Source organism: Quercus lobata, chromosome 11, assembly GCF_001633185.2.
Source record: "Quercus lobata isolate SW786 chromosome 11, ValleyOak3.0 Primary Assembly, whole genome shotgun sequence".
Classification (NCBI taxonomy): Eukaryota; Viridiplantae; Streptophyta; class Magnoliopsida; order Fagales; family Fagaceae; genus Quercus; species Quercus lobata.
In genome coordinates this window covers 11,071,406-11,093,071 of record NC_044914.1, presented here as the reverse complement: position 1 = coordinate 11,093,071, position 21,666 = coordinate 11,071,406, and the positions used below count along the sequence as shown (strand labels likewise).

General features: G+C 31.6%; 1 long non-coding RNA gene across 2 annotated transcripts; it reads right to left on the bottom strand.

Moving 5' to 3' along the window:
* Nucleotides 1–1,073: 1,073 nt before the first annotated feature.
* LOC115967530 lies at nucleotides 1,074–8,880 on the bottom strand. Of its 2 annotated transcripts, none has more exons than XR_004086472.1 (4): nucleotides 8,714–8,880; nucleotides 7,600–7,683; nucleotides 3,754–3,903; nucleotides 1,074–1,771 (listed from the first exon to the last, which is right to left on the bottom strand). It is a non-coding gene; the product is annotated as an uncharacterized LOC115967530 (long non-coding RNA). The 2 variants fall into 2 exon arrangements; XR_004086471.1 differs by having other exon boundaries at nucleotides 1,074–1,738.
* Nucleotides 8,881–21,666: the final 12,786 nt, after the last annotated feature.

Below are 21,666 nucleotides of genomic sequence, written 5' to 3'. Positions count from 1 at the left end.
AAATTTCATAAACCACTTCCTTATATCTGTTTGCTTATTCCCTGGCTGTAATTCCAACAAAACACCCAACATGTCAATTTTGCAAACTCTAATATTATAGTATTAATAACAAAGCAATTAAACCCTAACAGGTTTAAACAAATAAATTTTATAAAAATAAATAAATAAGTAAATTTTAGTTCATATTTGCTAAAGCATTGTATTTGTGTTTCCTCAAGAAAATTAAATTCTTAAGGATTTAAATGCCCAATTTATTTTTAAAAAATCGAGTTAGGGTTTATGCCCAATTTGGGGATATTAGTATTATGGACATTAACCCATAAAATTGAATTCTTAAGGTTATCGAAAAATTTTCAGCTGGGACATCCAGAACCACCTTCCTCCTTGTTTGCAGGAGAATTGGCTTTTGCAATGATTGGAGGTGATACTGTGAGAGTGTCCTTAGGGAGGTTACTGGTTTGAATAAGTGAGCTAACACAATTGTTGTTGTTAAATCAGAAGGCTGGCCAACCGTCACATTGGCGTTTGGACAGGAGATCCCTAACCTTAGCCAAGAGATGCTCAAACCTTGGTTGGAACTTGGAACTCCTCCACCATTTCCATTTGCTGCAGTGTAGTGAGCTCACCAAAGTAATCATAAAATTGGTGTCCTTACCAATGGCGGCTATCTTTGGATAGATTACAAAGATCAAAATAAGATCAAATTAATTAATTTGAGGAAATTCTGACCTCCCAACTACTCAAAAACTAATTATTAAAGAGTAACACTACTTGTTTTTATATTAGAGGCTACAACTTTCAAATTCAAAGAATATGCTCATAACAACCAGATATGATTTCCCAAAAATAAAAATAAAAACCATGTTACCGTGTTACAGATAAGATTTCACGTGTTCTTTTATCAATCCAACAGTTATTAAACTAATCAAAGTATAACCTCCCTTGTTGGTCACGGTTATTGTGGGCAGCCAACTTCATTCTCATCCTCCACCACTTTCTCTTTGCGCAGCTTCTCTTATGAGTTATGAGAACAGGGAAAGAGATTCTTTTTCAATAATAAAAAAGAGAAGGAATTCATTAAAATATATATATATATATATATATATATGTTACAGTCCATATCAAGGATACATGATTTATAGAATCCAACATCCACACCTAATATATACATGTTCTATTACATAAAATTATTTAAATACAATTACTACAGGGCAAAGAAATAGCAAGAATAAAAATTATAAAATGAACAAGGTGTACTGTACATACTCAATAGTATGCAACCAGACAGAAGGAAGTGCAGAAGCTTCAAGCAAAAGCTAAATAACCTCAGTTGAAATATCAAAGTCCACATCAGCAACAAAATGAAGTACAGAAGCTCATCCAAACCACAAGCCTTGTTAACATCAACGCAACTGGTTTCCAGTATATAACTCAACACACCCTTGCTTCCCAAACATGGTAGCAGTCATGAGGGCTGTCTTCTCTTCAAATCTCATCATCTTTGAACCCAATTCTCCCCCCATACCACAAGCGTGGCTCATCAATATCATGACATTCTTTTTCCACATCACTTTTGAAACCAATTAAATCATCAAAGCCCAATAATTCAAGAAAAATTGAAATGATGTTGCCAACCATCTTGTTACTCAAATTCACCTCACATGGTTTCAGAAGGTTTCCATGTGGAATCACTGCACATGGAAATCACACTCTTCTCGGGCCTTCACATGGTCTCTCTCTACACAAATTGTAAAAAGTATGTTCACGAATGCTGTTTTTGAATTTATAAAAAGAGTAAGAACAAATTAGAAAGAAAAAATGCACTCATAACAAAATACACACACACACACAGCTCCACTCTGATATACATATAAAAAATATACTAAAAGATAAACGAATATCCTAGATTTTACTGATTTAGCCATAAACTCAGACAACTATCACCCAAATTCAAGCCAATATGAAACAGAAATTTGTCACAATCACAACAAACACAACCAAACATTTTCTTATAAGAAACAATGGTACACTAAAGCCATCAGCAAAAGCAAGAGACTCAAAACTTAAATTACATCCTTCTCTTCCATTTTCTTAGCAACCAACCATAATGCTTTGACTACCCATAAAATAAATTGGAAAGCCCCATCTCCAATTGCTCTTTTCCCCATTCGTTAATTCATTCATTCTCTTTTTCTGTTTCTTATATGTTTCAACAGACAAAAAATGATATTTAAAAAAAGAATCATACTCTTATAAACAAATCGATCAATCAATCAAATGACACCGAATGCACTAGAGAGATTAAGAAAATAACTTAAAAAACTCCCATACCATCAGAAACAGTAGGAAACTAATAATATATTTAGACATTCACTTAAAGCAAACACAACAAAGCACATCCCAATAATCTAACCAACCAATACACATACTATAATGTAGCATGATAAAAAGATGAAATTTTCAAGAGGGAAAAAAGACTGAAAATTTTAAACTAGAAAGCTAACACCTGAAACATATTTGACAATACTAAAGCAGAATGAATCAGGCCAAAATAATGTAATGCATGTGATTGTCACCCCCATTAACCTTGCAGCAGACCTATGCCCAACACAAGCTGAAAGCACGGAATTTTTCACTCACTACATAACACAACAATGCAACTTTCTTTCAAAAAACCAGCAAAAAATAAATTGATAAACCACATTTTGCAATGGCCATTAAGTCAAACCCAATCAACGCTGTGATCTTTGAAAATGGGTGGTTGGGTTTTCTAGGTAGTGGAAGATAGAGTGGGAAAGTGAGAGAGAAAGAAAAAAGTGTGATCACCACCATTAAAGAAGAAATGACTTGTTGAAGGAGAAGTCACAATTTTTTACTACTCCTTTTAAACCTATTTTTGGGCAAATTTAAGAAGTCATTTTTTATTGATAAAAGATCCAAATTCCTTGCTTTAGATGCCAAAAAAATTTTGATTTTTTTTTCTTTTAAGACAAAAGTTAAAAAGCTACTTAAAAAAATCTTGACATCAAGCCAGTTTTAAATTTAGAAATTGGGAATTGAACTTATGATTTCATAACTACTAGAATGCCACATTGTTTGGAAAGGATGACCATTCTAGGAATAATAATTTTTATTTATCCACAGCCCTGGTTACAGTGGTTGTGCAAAAGTATTACATGGCATTTTTATATATCTCATTCTTGATTCTTATATGAGCATCAATTTAGTCCGTGTATTTTCAATATGAATAATTGACTCCTTGGAAATTATGATGTGAGTCAAATTAGTCCCTGCAATAACGATTTGAACACTTGACCCCTTAGTCACCATTTTTGCGTCGGTTTAGCTCCAACATCTTACCATGACTAATGTTATTTTTTAGATTATTTCTGTAGGTGAGATCAGATCATTTTTTGAATCCTGTTTTTTGTAAATGATTTATGGAAATAAGTCCTACTTACTAACTGAGACAAAGTCACTACCTAACTATGAATTTTTTTGAGAAGTCACTACCTAACTATGAATTCTATTGGAAACATAAATTTTTTTCTTTTATGCATGTATCTGTATCTAAATCATGCAAGTGCATTCTGTAGCTAAATTGAAGTACTTTCTCCCCAGTGGAAAACAAGATGGAGAGATCTCTAATACACACCACTCATTTGTGTTAATTATAAAGCCAACCAAGAAGAAAGAAATGAATGCATTGGAAGATCATCAATTGAGTAGAAAAAAAATAAAATCCATGCTTACAGGTTTATAACATAAAGTGCATATCTTGCACTTGGATGCATTACAAGAACTCCCAGCCATTTATTTCTTCTTTCAATTTATTGGACACAAAATCCATGGCAGCAGCTCCAGCAACTTTCACTGTAATTTCTTAAATAAAGCTAAAATTACCTACAATAATAAGAGATTCCTGTATTATAGTTAAGATTTTTAACCGAAGACCAAAGCTCAAGTTGATCTCAACCTGGAGGACATTAGAGCATGAGAAGGAAAACTGGCCATGAAATAAGAACATATGATAATGAACAAATTCAGAGACATGAGTCTAAAGACACATAACAGCCCAAAGCATCGGAACATATTTAACAAATTCTTACAACATAATGTCTAGAGAGACATAACAGACCACAACATAAGAACATGTTTGAACAAATACAGAGACAAAAGTGAAGGACCATTATTCAGGAATCTAGACGCACAACTACCACAAATGAGACTTCAAATAGCCTCACTTACTGTGATTCTTCTTCTTCTTCTCTCTCCCCTCTCTCTCTCTCTCTCTCTCTCTCTCACAAACACACTGATACATACATACATACATGTGTGTGTGTGTGTGTGTGTGTGTGTGTGTGTGCGCGCACCTTTGCTCAGCAGAACTTCAGCCAGAACCAGCTACTACACAAGCCTAATCTCAAATTTAAAATCCTTAACACTTCTAATTATTATGGTAGTACAACACCAGATGCCGTTTAAGACCAACTCACACACTTTTCTTCTAAAACTATATTCACTATTATGAGATCCAAAATTCATTGGGAAAGGCCTGTAAATCTTTAACGCAACACAAAACCAAGAAGATCTTTTAAGTTTTAGAACTCTAAGGATCATAGAAAAGGAGCCAACTTTGGACGGAGTCTAAAAGGCACTAAAACCTTGATTTTGTCCTGTATATACTCCATTGTTCATTACTTCTATAATTTCAACTCTTTGAACCAAGCTATGATTGTAAGCCATAAACCTTAATTTCCCCATGCTTCAACAGCTGGCTTGTTGCACAATTACAGAGCCCTAAAGTTTTGAATATGCACCAACTAGACGGAGAGGTTCATTCCCTCCAAACTTTAGGTGAGCAATTTTTACTAATCGTCCCCTGTTTCCTACTGGCACCCTTTCAAAGTTTGCTTTGTGCTTCAAAATATTTCTGCATATTTTAATTTGAAAATAAATTGTCCAAAGCATCAGCAGAAAAATAAATACTATGCAGATGTAATTGCCATTTATGTAAGCAAGACATGGATAACTAAGAATTTTTTGTGGTTGCACTCAACTGACAATAAGATTCTTGTAATTATTTTGTAGTTGAAACTCCAAAAAGGCATTCTTGTAATTCCAATAAGTGAGAATGTATTATTTAAATAAAAGAGGGTGTAGAATAGACAAACTGATGTGGTTGTTTTGTAAAAGTGGGTGTGTAAAATAGAAAAAGTATGATTTTTTTGCAAAATAGATAAAAATTTTACATCCACTGATGCAGATGCTCTTATTATCCTTTTTGCATTTGCTCTACAGAGTTTCTAAGTGCATTTAGTTATTCCTTAAGCCTAATCTCAACCTTTAAATACTTAAACCTAATCATTAGTGCAGTAAGATTCCTGATGTCATTAATGACCAACTCGCAATCTCTTCTTTAAACAGTACAATCAGGTTAATGATACCACAAAAATCATAGGAAAAGGTCTATGGATTTATAGTGTGACACCTAAGCAAGAAGAAATAAGCAAGTTTAGAACACTAAATAGTGGTTCTAGCACACTGAAGGTGTCAAATGCAATGGTGTGATCCTAATGATGCAAAAGCTAATCAAGATAATACACTGCCAACTAGTGCAAAATTATGCCATTGAACTCAAGTGGAAAATAAGAAAGAATAACACAGGAAAGGAGAAGGTTTGTATGTGAGCTAATTCTCCACCCCTCTTCGAATTAGTAAGTAAAGTTTTATTACAATAATCAAAAACTTCACGTCTTCATAAAATATACTGTAAACCAGAATAACTTTGGGAAACATAGAATATGTGAGCTAATTCTCCACCCTTCTATGAATTAATAAGTAAAGCTTTATTACAATAATCAAAAACGTCACGTCTTCATTAAATATACTGTAAACCAGAATAATTTTGGGAAACACAAAAGTACTCGAATCATGAACATATGCTTAGCCAAAGAAAAGGAGAAAAAGAAAAAGAACCAAAAAGATCAAGAAATTTTTGAAGAGAAAAACCACACCAGTGCTATTCTTTTTTTCTTCATCATCATCCATGTATGAATTGTCTGGAAGAATCTTACGTAACAACTTGTCAAACATAAAAAATAGCTGCAAACATACCACAGACAAATCTAATATTAACTAAAAATGGAACACAAGAAGTAAAATAACACCAAGATCACTCAATGACAAACAACTAATGAGTTGATTGGTTGTTCCGCATCAACCATCAATTTCCCTCTTCTCTGTCCTTCTGTGTGGAAGAGAGTGCCTCAATCTTGGCTTAAATCTCTGTGATTCTCTCAAGCATTTGTTGCTGACTTAGTCATGAGAGAATAGACATTTTGTTAAACTACACTCTTTTGTCCATCCTCATGCTCTGATACCACTTTTGTACACATAGGACCATGTTCTTGCCAATGATGGCTAGTTTTGGATAGATTACAAAGAACAAAATAAGATGAGATAAGATTAATTTATGACAATCCTGATCTCCAACTACTAAAAAACTAACTATTTATCTACCTAACAATTATTAAAGAGTAATACTACTGGTTTCTATATTAGATGCTACAATGTTCAAATTCAAAAAATATGCTCATAAGTCAGAACAACCACATTACATTTTAAGATAGAGTTTAGGATTGGATGTATGGTGTATGATGGATGGATCAGAAATTGTTAGAAAAAGCTAGAACTGTTTAAAATAAGTTAAAAAAATTTCCTGGTAAATTTATAACTGAACTGCAATGGGTTTGCGATTTTGATTCCTTAAATTTTGCTATTTCGCTGGCCATGGGTTCATATCACCAAATCTTAATGTCCATGATACATAGGATTTCATGTGTTCTTTTATCAATCCATCAGTTATTAAACTAACAAATGTAAAAAATAAATCTCTCTCTAACCCCACCTCTTTTTGCTGCAGCTTCTCTCTCAAACTCCCTGCAATCTCTTTCTCCATTATGCATCTCTCTCTCTCTCTCTCTCTCTCTCTCTCTCGCCCACACACACACACATATATATTTTGCTTCGCTCTGCAGAATTTCAACCACAACCAGCTATTCCTTAAGTTTAATTTCAAACTTAAAATTCCCACCACTTATGATTATTACTACAGTACAATGCCTGAAGCCATTCTAGACAAACTCACATACCTTTCTTCTAAAAGTGTAATCACTATTACGAGACCCAAATTCATTGGAAAAGACCGCTTATAAATCTTTAACGCAACATCAAACCAAAAAGAAATCCCGAAAGTTTAGAACTAAGGATGACGGAAAAGGTCAACCTTTTGATGGAGCCTAAAAGACTTTATAAATGTACTTTTGTCCTGTGTAAACTTCATTGCTCATTACTTCTATAATTTTAACTCTTTTTCTTTTACACCTTATGAACCAAGCTATGATTGTAAGCTATAAAACCTTGATTTCCCTATGCTTCATTAGCTGACAGGTTGTACAACTACAGTGCCCTAAATTTTGAATAGGCACCAATTCTGACACCTAGGTTTTCCTATGCATCAATTGGTTCCGCATATGAGATCAACTGAGATGTTTTCATCATAAAAAAACCTGCATAGAATAAACAATAAGCACATACCTAGAATGTGAGAAGTTTTTACCAATCGTCCCCTGTTTCCTTCTGGCACCCTTTCAAAAGTTTGCTTTGCCCTTCAAAATATCTCTGCATATAGAAATAGTAAATAAATTTTCCAAAGCATCAGCAGCAAAAATAAAACTATGCAGATTCCATCTCCAATTAAGCAATACATGGATAAACAACTAAAAACATCAATAACTAAAAGAATTTTAAGTGGTTGCACCCAACTGACAATAAAGATTCTAGTTTATTGCTGAAAACTCCAAAAAGGCCCTCTTCTGATTCTGAGGCAATCTTGTCTCATCTCTCTCTCCCTTTTTTTTTCTTTTCCTTTCCTCTTCTTCATTACTATCCTTTTTGCATTTGTTCTGCAGAGTTTACGACCTTAAACCTAATTATTAGTGCAGTAAGATGCCTGACGTCAGTAATGACCAACTCAGCAATCTCTTCTTCAAACAGTACAATCAAGTTTATGATACCCAGAAGTCATTGGAAACAGTCTGTGGATTTATAGTGCAAAACAAAAGCAAGAAGAAACAAGCAAGTTCAGAACAATAGAAAAGACACTAACATTAATCTTGCCTTAGATAGTATGCCCCTCCTTAATCCATTAGTTCAACCATTCAAAATATTTTCTTATACCCATATGAACCAAGCTAATATTGTAAACTATAAAGTTTTAGTTTTGCCAATAGACACAATAGCTCAATATTTTTCTTCCCATGCCAACTCTTGTTTACCAAGAGAAGGTTGAAACAGGGGTTTCAACATGGATTCTAGTACACTGAAGGAGTCAAAAAACATAGTTGTAATCCCAATAATGCTACAGCTAATCACAATCAAAGACATTTATACTACCGTGCCAACCAGTTCAAAAACTTTGGGATCATAAAAATATTCTTAGCAAAAAAAAAAAAAAAACCATGGACATATTTTAGAGAAGAAAAACCGCACCGGCGCTACTATATTTTATTTAAAAAGTATATTTTAAAAGAAACCCAGAAAAGATTTATATAAAATTTCAAAATTTTACATTAAAACAACTAAAATAGAAAAAAAAAAAATCAAATCCCAATTTCAAAGAAAATTAAACATATATATTGAAAATACTTACGCTTTCATCATCCCTCCTTTCTTCCCCTTTGAAATCCTCTTGTTTTTTCTGCAATTTCAGCATCAATCACGCATTCAGAAACCCAGATAATGAGCCAAACAAACTGGGAAAAAGAACTTAAAGTTCTGTTTTTTTAATTTGGGGGTTTTTAAAGTTCTCAATCTATTTTGGGCCTAAAGGCAACAACTTTGTAGTTTTTTTTTTTCCCCCTTAAATTTAAATAATAATTTTTTTTTTTTTTTTTTGTTCCTCTCTTCTTCTGAGACTCTTAACATTATTTATAAAATTTATTTATTTGCATTATCCAGTACATTTTATACTTAAACGCTAGAACTAGCACATTGATTTTTTTTTTTTTCACAAAAATAGTTTTTTTCTTTTAAATCACAAAAATAGTTTTATTTGTTAACAACGAGTGTTAATGTGTCCGATAAAAATTTAAAAAAAAAAATTAGTGTTAGTGTGGACCCCATACAAAAGTATTCAGTAAATTTTTATTATTGTAAAGAATTAAAGAAATTACCAGAAAGAGAAGGTTTATTTTTGGTAAATCCAAAAAGAGAAGGTGAAATTTATTTAAAAAATTAGAACCCTAACAAATAAGTATAAATGCAATCCAAATATTTTGGCCATAAAAAAAAAAAAAAAAAAGTATAGATTTATTCCCAAGATTACTAAAAATAATAAAATAAATCTATGCCGTATGCTACTCCACGTTCCCACCCAATTTGTTAAATGAATGAATGAAAATGAGTTTAGTCCGAATGTAAAGTAATTACAAAATTAAATATAAGAGGTGTTACGTCCACAACATTTTCATAATATTATTGGTTCAAATTTGAACCTAACACTAAAATTACTTTTTTACCCCAACAATAACATCCAAACCCAAACAAAATAGCTTGAATAATAGTAAGAAAGTTCAAGAAAGAAAAAAGGGTTCTAGATAAGTAATAAACCTAAGGATTAGACTCAAATGAGGAGAAGAAAGTTTGAAGCATAGTAGCTACCACTTTTTTATATAAAAAAAAATAAAAATAAAAAACTCTTTTTTATGCTTTAAATAGTGAGGGGGCAAAATTTCCAACAATTTGTACAAGAAAAAATTGAGATTTGAGATTGAATATGTATATATATTTTGTCTTTAGATTTTAGTTGTTTGGTTGAGAAAAAGAGTGTGTTTTTTCAGCTTCTCTAGATTTACACATCAAAAGAAAAATTTCTTTGTTCTAGTTTTTTCTATGATAAAAAAAATTACTTTTATTTATTGGTTAAATTATGGGTCTTAATTAATATTCTCAGTAAAGAGATATTCTATTGGCTAAAAGTAATGTTACAATACATAACATTTTTCATAACAATTGAATTAGTAGGTTTTTAGTAGTTCTTATTTGGTTCACTATTATCATTATTTTATCATCTACCATTCACAATTTGTTAAATATTTTGTAAAAAATAAAAATGAACTTCAAAATTTTTGATAGGTTAAAATTTGGAGTCTTTTTTTTTTAATTTGGGGACCTTAAGTGATCACCTCACTTGCCTAGTATATTGAGCCGGCAGGCCAGCACTGATTGTGTGGAAAATTTCATACAATAAATTATAGAGTATTAACGTTGGGAAATAGTGGGAATTTTGGTGTTGCTTTTACTTCGAAAATCCCGCATATATAATTACAGATAAATTGCCTAAAATATCATAGTTAAAGAAGATAAAGAAGTTAAAAAATAAAAAAATAAAAAAAAAATCCAAGAAAAGACAGATTGAAGAACATACCAGGGAAGCGTATGCAATTGTTAAACTTTTCTCAAATTAAGAGATTCTAAGAGCTCTAATTGGGGACAATTGTAGATATCCAGGGTTCGTAAATAGGTGAGGTGACTCATCCTTTCGAGAAGCGATGTCAAATTAAGACATTACCAAATCATTAATTTCTCAAGTGAAGTTAGGTAACCTTACGGAAAATTATATTTTTGGTTTTGTTTCATTTTATTTTTTATTTTTTGGATTTTCTGATTTTTAATTTTTTTTCCAAGAACCCAAAAAGAAACTTAAAAAAAAAAAAAAAAACCAAGCTCACACATGCAATTTGGACTGCCCTACGGATAAGTTCTATGACACACTAAGGGTGAATTTGTATAAGTTGTAGCAAAATTATGTTTTGAGTTTAAAATGAGTTTTTGCAAAAAAAAAAAAAAAAAAAAAAAAAAAAAAAAAAAAAAAAAGAGGATTTGTTTTTTTATTTGAGAAATAATTACAACATGCTACTAACCCCGCAGTTCGAACCCTTTCCCCCTAGACCCTCAAGCACTTTGTACATAGGAATGTGCTAATTCAACTACAAGGCCTTTGACAAAAAATGAGGATTTGTTGAAATAAAGAAATGACAAAGTTTAATTACAAAACCTTGTAGCCTAAGGTTACAAACTGCTCTAATAAATTGACATGTGTAAAAAATGGCATGTGCATAGCACATAATTACTTAACTAAACTTAACCCAACAAACCCTAGTTAACCACACTATCTATTAAAAAAAAAAAACCTACACGTATACTCTCTCTCTCTCTCTCTCTCTCTCTCTCTCTCTCTCTCTCTCTCTCTCTCTCTCTCTCTCTCTCTCTCGTTGACATCTCTGTAACCTAGCTCCCCACTGATCACCCAAGCCCTCTTCTCCCTCTACTGGTCACCCCCAAATCTCCTCTATTTCCACCATTAGTCAACCTCATACCCTCCTTTGTCTCCACCGTCAGCCCATTCAACCTTCATTGCTCCACCGGTCAAAACTAAATTTCCTTTTGTTTTATTCATTGATAACTAAATTTACATATTTTTAATTCTTTTTTTTTTCTAAATGAATTGTGTTTGATTATTAGTGTGAGTTTTGGATTTGCTGGTTTTGTTTGATTATTAATGTGCGTGTTTTAGTTTGATTGTTTATTGATAACCATGATTCCTTAAAGAACTGAAGAAGATTTGCTAACTGTTGTTTATAAGTTACCAAATCATTTTTAATTTTCTTATAAAAAAATAAATTTATGTGTATTTCTTCTTCTCTGATATCAGGACCGGCTCAACGAATTTGGGGGCTCTAGGCGAAAGCTTTAAAAGACGTGTAGGATTAGGATCAATGCTTTAAGTGGGTCCATTCCATAGTCTTCTAGAAAATACTAAAGAAATCAAAATTTAAGAGTAAAAACAAAAAAGAGTAAAGACTAAAGAGTACAACAAAAGTTAAGCAAAAATGGAGAATAAAAACCCAGTAGCAAACCATGAAGAAGACCAAAGAGGCAAAGGGAAGATTGAAGAGAAAACAAAAAAGGAACCTGAAATAAAGATCTGTGAACACACCAAGTCTATTGCCAACACCAATTGATGAGTAAGCCAACTAAAAATAGTTTTTTTTTTTTTTTTTTTTAGAATCAAGATGGAGAGAGTGAGTGTTTTTTTTTTTTTATCAAGATGGAGAGAGCGAGTGTTTTTTTTTTTTTTTTTCTTTCTTTTTTCTGCCTTTTGTTACTTGTCTATTCTTTCTTTTTTCTGCCTTTTGTTATCTTTTCTTCTGCATTTTGTTACTTGTATATTGAGAAAATCAGTGTCTCTTTCTCTCCCTCTCTACATTTCAAGTAATAGACATGGGTTTTCTTAATGAAATGTGATACAAAGGTTTGATCCAGAAGATACTTGAATATGGTGATTTTTTTTTCCTGAGAAAGCTAAAGATTTGGTGATTTGATTGGACTTCATGTCTTTTCAACCTTTTTGCTTTGTGAGAAATGGTTAGAAATAACTTGTTTCTTCTCAATTTTCAATTAAGGGCTTAAATAATTTGGACGGGTCTTAAATCTTTTGGGTGGGCCTTACTTTTTTTTTTTTTTTTTTTGCAACATTATATAATATAATAGTACCATTGGGGCCATCTTACAAGTGGGGGCCTTAGGCGGTGGCCTAAATGGCTTATAGGTTTAGTCGGCACCGTCTGATATGTAATAGTACTGCTATTTGTACTGTTTAATTTGTGTAGTGTAAAAGAGGGTTTATCTGTCCCTTACTGTGGTTTTGGTGTTTTTGTGATGCTAAATTTAGCTGGGTTGTAGAACTTGTAGTCTTGTATACCTTTTTCTTTAGTATTGAGTTTATCTTCGATTCATCTAAAAAAAATTTGCTGTTCTTGTTCATATTGACTGATTCAAAGCATGGACACAAAGAAACAGTATATTTGAGTTTTATATTAGTTCAATGGCTGTTTGTGAGAGTCGTTTAATCGTTGTTCCGCGTGAAGAATTAAAGAAGATTAATTGAGTTTTACAAATGACCAATTGCTTGTGAACATATGACTGTTGATTCATTAAAATTCGAACATAAAATTTTAAATGTTAAATTGTAAATTTAATAAACTGCTCGATAATGCTCCAGGCATAGACAAAGGCATTAATAATTCTTATATGAGGATATTTTAATTTTCAGATTAAATAAATATTTGTTTCTTAAAACTGAAAATACTGTAACAAAATATTTTTTAAATGTGTGAATAATGTCATAAGACCCATTTTTAATATTTTTTTTTCTTGAATAAAGTGGTTGTGGGTCCCGTGAACAGAGCTCTATGTCTCCTTAAACAGTGAAACACGTGCATAAAAAAAAAAAGAAAAAAAAAAGAAAAAAGAGGAAAATGCAAAAAAAGAAAAAAATAAAAAAGAGGAAAATGCAAACGTGCATGAAATAAGCCTAATCCAAACATATACTAAATAAATATTTGCAATGCAGGCCACAACGGTACCAGCTGTACCATGTACATTTTAGCTTCTTTTCTTTTTTTTGGTTGTTGTGAAAATACCATTTTGTCCCTACACTTTGGTGTCACATTCTATTTGATCCCTACATTTTGGTTTCACATTCAAATTTATCCCTACATTTTGGTGTCACATTCAATTTGGTCCCTCCATTTTAGTTGTAATTATTTAGTTTTGTTATCTTCAATTTGTAGTCAATTTGATCTCTATTGTTAATTCACTAATGGAAAATGTCTAATTGCCAAACGACTTGGACAGTTGGCAAAGTTTATGTTGACATGGCTACTAAAATAATACCATATCAGCATCTAAATTAAAAACAAAAAAAACAAAAATTTTCAATTTTTTTTAAGATAGAAAATAATGCTTGGAAATCACAACCAAGAACACTCGGAATACCTTCTCTACATTGAAGCTCATACACTGAAGCTCTCTTCACTAGAAATTTCATTTGTAAACCCACAAAAAAGAAATAAGAAAACCAAGTGAAATAGTCATTCAAACAAAAAACCCAAACCATTCATACGCTCAAAGAATACCACGCGGACCCAAGAGCTACACGTACGTCTCCAACAACATAGATTTCTCACAACTAAAACAAAACCCAACCATTATATCAACCAAAATTAAGCAAATTAGATTAAAAAGGAAAATGAAATACAAAATGGGTTTCAGTCATAGATGAGAAAAACAAGAGGAAAAAATTTGGGCAAATTACAACTTAACCACAAGTGGCTAACTACCTGTGGTTTGAATTTTGACATTTTACCCACCTGAGCTCTATTCCGTTAAGCTTCCATAACCTACCTCTGCATTTGCATTAGAAAAATAGATTTAATTTTGAAAATTTATCATAAAATATATCAAAAAGCTAGGGTTTAAAATTTTGCAAAAGATGGATGAACATTGCATAAAAAATTCAAACAAATACAAATTATCTTTTCCATGTCTCAAAAAGTACAATTCCTAGTATAATATCTTTCTAACAGTTGCAATATTGTAAATTTGGGTTCCCATTTTTGAAGGGGATCTAAGACTCATGCAATATGTGTGTTTAAGATTTTCATAGTAGGGAAAAAAAATCACTGCATCATATCATCAAAGATCGATATAGTGTAATCTAATCGTGCTTGTATTTTATTCTCTAGAAATTGCATGTTAATTCAGTGGCTTTCTCATGCCAGATGATATTCGAATGTACCAATAAAATGCTGGCTAAAAGGGCTGAAGCCAACACCATAATTAAGTGTAATTTTGGTTGCATTTATGATGATGGCATTTCCCAACGCATGGTACCATTTATGTCACTGGCTGCAGAATGATTCTCATTGTGCAGTTGAATGAATAGGCTTCCCTGGGACATCAATTTATCTTGAATGATTTATTAGAGTTATGATAAATTGCAATTTGATTGTATATTTCATTCAATATTGCTGGAAGTTCTTTTATATTCTGTTCCGTAACTTAATGTTCAATTCCTCATAGGTACTAGATGCTTTGCGTCTGGAAAGCCTGCAAAAAAATGGACGTACTGGGGAAGTGTTACTAGATTATTGATTTTTGACATGATTTCTTCTCCTGGTGTTCCTCAATCCGTTCGAGATGTTATGGAATCTGCGATTCTCAAGGATTAGCGAGTAATAGTATTTCTACAAACAAATACAAGGACAACATTTTAAAAAGAATTAAAAATTAGTAGTCCATATGTGTGGATCTTACATGAAAAAGTGAAATCATTTGCTTTGCTACAAGCAAAAGGCTACAATGTTTTTATATTGTTGATTTTTTAATGTCTTAGATATGTGACTCGTTGCTTTAGATTGAATTCTCTCTTTTGAGTTTTAAGTTGGTTGGTGATATGAATCAGTAACCCCTTTGCTGAATGGTAGTCCTGGGTAAAAAAGAAAACTGGAATGCTAATGCCGGTGCAATGCGTGAATGTCACTTTTCTTATTCTAAATTTCTAATGAGCATTTACAGGCATTGGCAAATGAAATAGCCCTTAAGTGAAGGTGTGATGTTTTGATAGCTGGTGATTGTGAATGCTAATCGTGAACTTCAATAATATTTTCATAACCTATTTTCCTTTATGTTATATACGTGTATCAATTAAAGAAATCCTCTAGCTGTTGCGTGTTGCACTTTCCATTAATAAGTTGCAAGGTAAAACAGTTAGAAAAATGCTATTAATGTAACAATTTTTATAACAGTTGAGTTTGTAGTTTTTTATTTGTTTTTATTTACATTCGCCATTAATATCATTTTATCGTTTATCATTTAGAAATTATCACCTTTTACTATTATAAAATATTTTGTAGAAATTTTTACTCGTAGTTATTTAAACATTAAAGTCCCTTTGGAATTAGTACTTTAAAAACAAATAAAATCATAAACTACATAACTTCAAGCCTTCAACACAAGATAGCTTATAACACAAAGAGGTATGAGTATTGGATAAGTAACCACTCTCTCACATTGGGGTGGGTTTTAAGTGGTTCACCCCTATGTGAGAGTGAGTGGTCATGTACATAATGCATAATGGATATGGATCCATATGAATCATAGTTCTTGCATACTTGGAAAATATTCAAAGAAGTTTCAAATCCAATTACCCTTAACCCCCCTTGTCAGCCCTATGGCATCGGTTTTTTTTTTTTTTTTTTTTTTGGTTAATCTATATATAAAATAATAGGTGAAGCAAAGAGAATGTGAAATTGCAATTCCAATTAGAACTCTAATTGGGTGCCACGTATACACACCAATTTCAATATGAAATTAGAGTCAATTAACGCTGTGCTTCTTTCTTTCTTTTTTTGGATTTGGCTGAATAAAACATTTTGTCGGTTAAAATAAAATAAAAAAGCGTTTCAACTAGAAGACCCTAGCGACACTGCGATACAGAGAAAGGGAAGGAGAAAAAAGAAAACCTTGCGCCACGAGGTGGGTTCTTTCTAAAATCTTTGACAATTCTTTCTCTCTCTGTCAATGGCAGACAAGAAATTAGGGTTCTTCACTATAAAAGACCATCAGATCCGTATCCTCCATCGGTTAGTCTCTGTTTTTTGGTTCTTTAAATTTGGGTTTAAATATGATTTAGGTCTGGGTATTTTGATTGTATTGGATTGGAATGTATTGGATTGCATTTAGGTTTTGGCTTAGATTCAGTTTTGAGTAAGGAATTTGGGATAGAATGGTTTTTAATATCAAATATCTATGTTAGATTTGGTTTTTCTTTTGGATAACGGAACCACCCGATCAAACTCTCTCTCTTTCTAATGCACTCCCATGACCTTCTTCTTCTTCTTCACACAATTCTATCTCCTTATTTTCTTAGTCTCCCCATCGTTTCCCCAAACCCATTTACGGATGGCTCTGTCAAACAATTACCTCTATGTTTGGTTCTTAGATTGGCAGTTTTTAAGAGTTTTTTAAATTAATTTTTTTTAATATTGCAATAGTGCTCAAACCATGATTTAGTTTCATGGCTAAAACTATTTGGAAAATTAAAAAAAGAAGAAATTTTGTTTTGTTTGTTTGTTTGTTTGTTTATTATTATTATTATTATTATTATTATTATTTGTGTGTTTATGTTTGTTTGATATGTTATTAATTGCATCTGAATGATATTTTTGGCCATTGATATGTCAAGCTATTATAATGGGTCCAATGGGATAATTTTTTAAAATAATAATTTTATGATATTTACCTGGTTAAGATTATTGAATAATTTTTGTTGTTAAAGTTTGTTAACTATCTTGAAATATTGAATCAGTGGTTGTTGCAAATTTTTTGGGTTTTTCTCTAAACTGGCACTGGTAATAGAGAGATGCAGATATAGAGAAATGGAGAGACAGAAATAGAGAAACAGAAATAGAGAGAGATAGATACAATCCGTAAGCAATAGGGATTGAGATTGAGGATCGGCACTACTCCATGACCAATATAATTGGAACTAAACACAGACTGATGAAAGGTACACATCACTTCTTTGTGTTTGAATTTGAATTGAAATTTGGATGTTTATTCTCTTTCTTTAGTTGCTTTGTTGTCAATATTAATTCTTACGGCATGGACAAGAATGGTAGAACCCTAGAATCACGAGAGGCCATCTCTAAAGGACATATATAATAATGGCTATATATAAATCAGACTGACCTCTAGATATGGTGATTCTTGAAAAATGAGACCAATCTCTTAATTTAAGGGGAACATTGAGAAGATTATTGAAAAATAAAACCATTTTACAGTTTATTATATGGTCCGTTTGGATTGAGCTTATTGTTGTTGAAACTGAAAATTGAAAACACTGTAGCAAAATAATATAATTTTTAAATGTGTAAATAGTACTGTGGGATCCATTTTTAATATTTTTTAATATGTGAACAGTGTTAGCACAGTACATGAACAGTGTATTTACTGTTCATATCAGTAAAATTTGTCCCCCAAAAGTCAACAAATGCGGGCCAGAAAAAAAAAAAAAAAAAAAAAAAAAAAAAAAAAAAAAGAGGAGAAAACGTGAATGGAGAAAACGGAAACGCAGATCGCGGGGGCCAAACGCCCTCATAGTTTGCTTGAATGGAATTCTGCCGGGAATGTTTACAGGAGGTCAACGGGCTATGAATAATTAAACCATTTGTGAAAGCCATTCGGCCAAAATTTGACTATTGTATTATACACTTTCTCTTTTGTACAAGGTATAAACTGTTATTTTTCTTTGGTCTATTGTGTTATACATTAGGGATTATAAACAGATTTCAACATGGATGCTTCAGAGTGTATAGTAATTTTAAGTTCTTTGCAAGTGGGATTATGGGATTTTTTGGGTTAATTACTGCATTTTAAAATAACAAATAAACAGATTGATAACTAAAGTATGTTATACACTTTGCAACAGATTTTTAGGCGCTGTTTTTTACAACGATTAGCTCAAACTCTTTTCTCTTTTCTCTGGTCTCTCTTTTACTGTTTTATTTGCAAATCGCAAGTGCCATATATTTTATTTGATTAAATTAGAGCAAATCTTTCCCCCTTTTTTTTGATCTGATATTAATTAAACCCAAACAGTTCCTTTGTGTCTATGAAGTTTTTGTTAGTGTCTTCCACAGACAGTGTATGTGAAATTGAAGGAGAGGTTGGTGGTTCATTAACTAATAGAGAGAGATTGGATTATTTTTTTCCATGTGGGATTTGAACTTTTTTTTTCCTTTTCTGCATTAAATTTAAGAGAGGAGGAGAGGAGGTGCAAATCCTAAACGTGTAAGTTAGGGACATCAAGAGATACCAATTGACCCAACAGTCACGGTGTGTGAGTTTTTATTGGGCATCTTAAATTACTAAATGCCTCAGGTTTGAGTGGAAGATTCCTTTTTATGCTTTGACATATGCTTAATACTTAAGTTATATATCAAAAGTGACATGTTGAATGTCCTGTTTAGATTGATTTATAATGTTCACCAGGCATTTTTGTAAGAAACGTTGTTGGAACAAACTGATAGGTTAGGATAGTCTAATTTCCCTTCTACTTATCTCATACTTTGTATTAGATTTTATCAATTTACTGTATTTGTGTTTCAATTGGCTCTGATTTGCATGCTTTAGCCAGCTTTTTTCTTTACAAATTGATTTTTTTGGCCAATTTTCCCTTCTACTTATTTCAAATCCGCATTAGTTATAGCTTATGAGATTTCAATTATAATTTTTTCTAGATCATGTGTTGATGCCAGGTTGGTCATTCTCTAAACAAGAGTGTGTGTCTGTGTTTTCTTTTTCTTTTCACGAGCTTAAAAGGTGGTATGCTTTCTTTGTTGGTTGTCGCTGCTTGATTGGTGTTATTGCATATTAAAACCTAGTGTATTCAGAAGGTATGCACTAATTTCTCAGGAACTGCTCACCGGTACTTTTTCTTATTCAAATTTGAATTAAAATCCGGCTGTTTATTCTCTCTCTTTGAATGATTTGGTCTCAGATTATACTATTTGTTTTTCCTGTTTTAGTAACATTATAATCTTTTCCAAATTGAAATTATTGTTTTCTTCGTTTATTTACTGCCTTCTTTGAAATAGAAACATAGAAATAAATGACATAGATTTGATTAAATGGTGTGTTGTTGACAATTCAACCCATATGTTCAATGTTTTCTCAGGCTTTTTTTTGCAATATTTCTTTCATTTTTCTCTGCTGCAATTTAAAACTGCTATGATTTATTTTTTGAGCAATCGGAAATAATGGCAGTTTTACCAAACTGATACCAAAGCAATAGTAAAAGTGTTAAACTTGAAACTAAAATCTTGTGAACACATTAATGTTTTTGATTAGTCCATGGATCTTTATTTTTATGTTTGCTCTGCTTTGCAATCAATTTGGCTTATTTGTTTTTGTGCAATTTTACTATTCAATGTAGCTCAATGATTACATTGTGTTGGCTTTGAAGGATTTGAGTTTTCTATTAGTGATGATTATGTAATCATTAATTTCAGTTTCAAATCAGGTTTTATATTTGGTTTGTGGTCTCTATAGCATTTATTCTTTTTTGGTGTTTGTTGGTTTTGGTCTTTAGATTTCATGGAAGAACAATTCCAGTATTCTGTTATTTACTAATTTGTTAATTATATTTATCCTTTGATGACTTTATAATTGACTTTCATTTGTACTGAAATTAGAAACAAATAAATACAAAAGTTAATTAAAAAGCATTAACCTGTGCATAAGTTGCATTTATTTATTTATTTTTCCATGTTATATGTTTTGTAACCAGTGTTGTTTGCGTTTCAGGGATTGGTTTTTTTCTTTGCTATCCAATTGGGTTTTCTTTATTGTTACTCATGCCCTATTTTGTTGTATAATTATTTTCCATATTTTTGGTTTTTTTTCCTCAAGTATTTGGATTGAATTGACCTGTAAAATTGTAATATCTGTCTGATTTAATCTATAGCCTGTAACTTCACATTTTCCCTCTATTGTACATTCTTCTTTGTCTTGGTATTTACAATGTTTATATGTTTTCATTATAAATAAAAAAGCTATGTTCCAAAAAAATATAACAAAAGTTGTTCATGAAAGAGAAATTACTTTAACCAAAAAATATTAATTCTTTTGTACTATTTAATCAATGGGATTGTGAGTTTGAATTCAATGTGGTAGCTATTCATACTTGGTATATAGTCTATCTTTGATTCCAATTTGTTTGATTAAACTCCAAAATCAATATTTGTTACTTGCTAAAATATGCAAATTAACCCATTGTGATTTCTTTACATATATATATGGATGAGATATGCCAATTGAAGAGCATTTAATAGAATTGGTATCATAGAAGTGATAAGATTAACATTTGAAAATCAGTCTTTTAAAGAAAGATTGACTATGACAATGAGGTATATTGGTACTTTATTATTTTGTTTTAGATATGATCAAACATACTTGGAGATTAGGTCAGCATTGTTTACGAAAGACTAATTTCTCTTTCGTTTATCTTATACTTTGTAATAGATTCTATCCATTATGTATTTGTTGTTTGAATTACCTCTGTTTAGACAGATTTATGATGTTCACCAGGTGTTTTCAAGAAATATTGCTGGATAACACTGGCAGGTTAGGAGATTCTAACTATCATTCTTCTCATTCTCTATCCTATGACTTCCATTAGGTTGATTCCGTTGTTTCTCCAATGGACTTCTTCTCTATTCTATCTCAATATCAGTATCATTGGATTCATCCATTGGATTACATTTTGCCAATTGATGTATTTGGGTTAGTTCTCTGCAAAATTAAGTTTTCTTTGGTTTATTTTTTTGTTTTATTGCTTTGCAATATTAGAAAATGTTGCAAAGTTTATATCATCAATTTTGGCTATTCAACCTGTTTTCTTTAAATTGTAAACGCCTTTGTATTTTTCCCTTTGTATCAGTTTCTTTCAGCAAGAATAGTTACTCAACCAAGCAAGGGAGGAGAGTTAGTCAAGGAGCCAATTTGTAAGGTATTCTTAAAGAAAATTAAAACTTAAATAAATCAACAATGGTCTCTTCAAAACCCCTTTGCTATCAGCCTTCAACATTCTTTGGTTTCTAAAACATTCATTGGCTTTAATATACTAATCAAAACAGAATTTTGTCCAATAGATTCTCCAGTTTTCTCACATTGTCTCTCTATAATTACCCCCTTTTT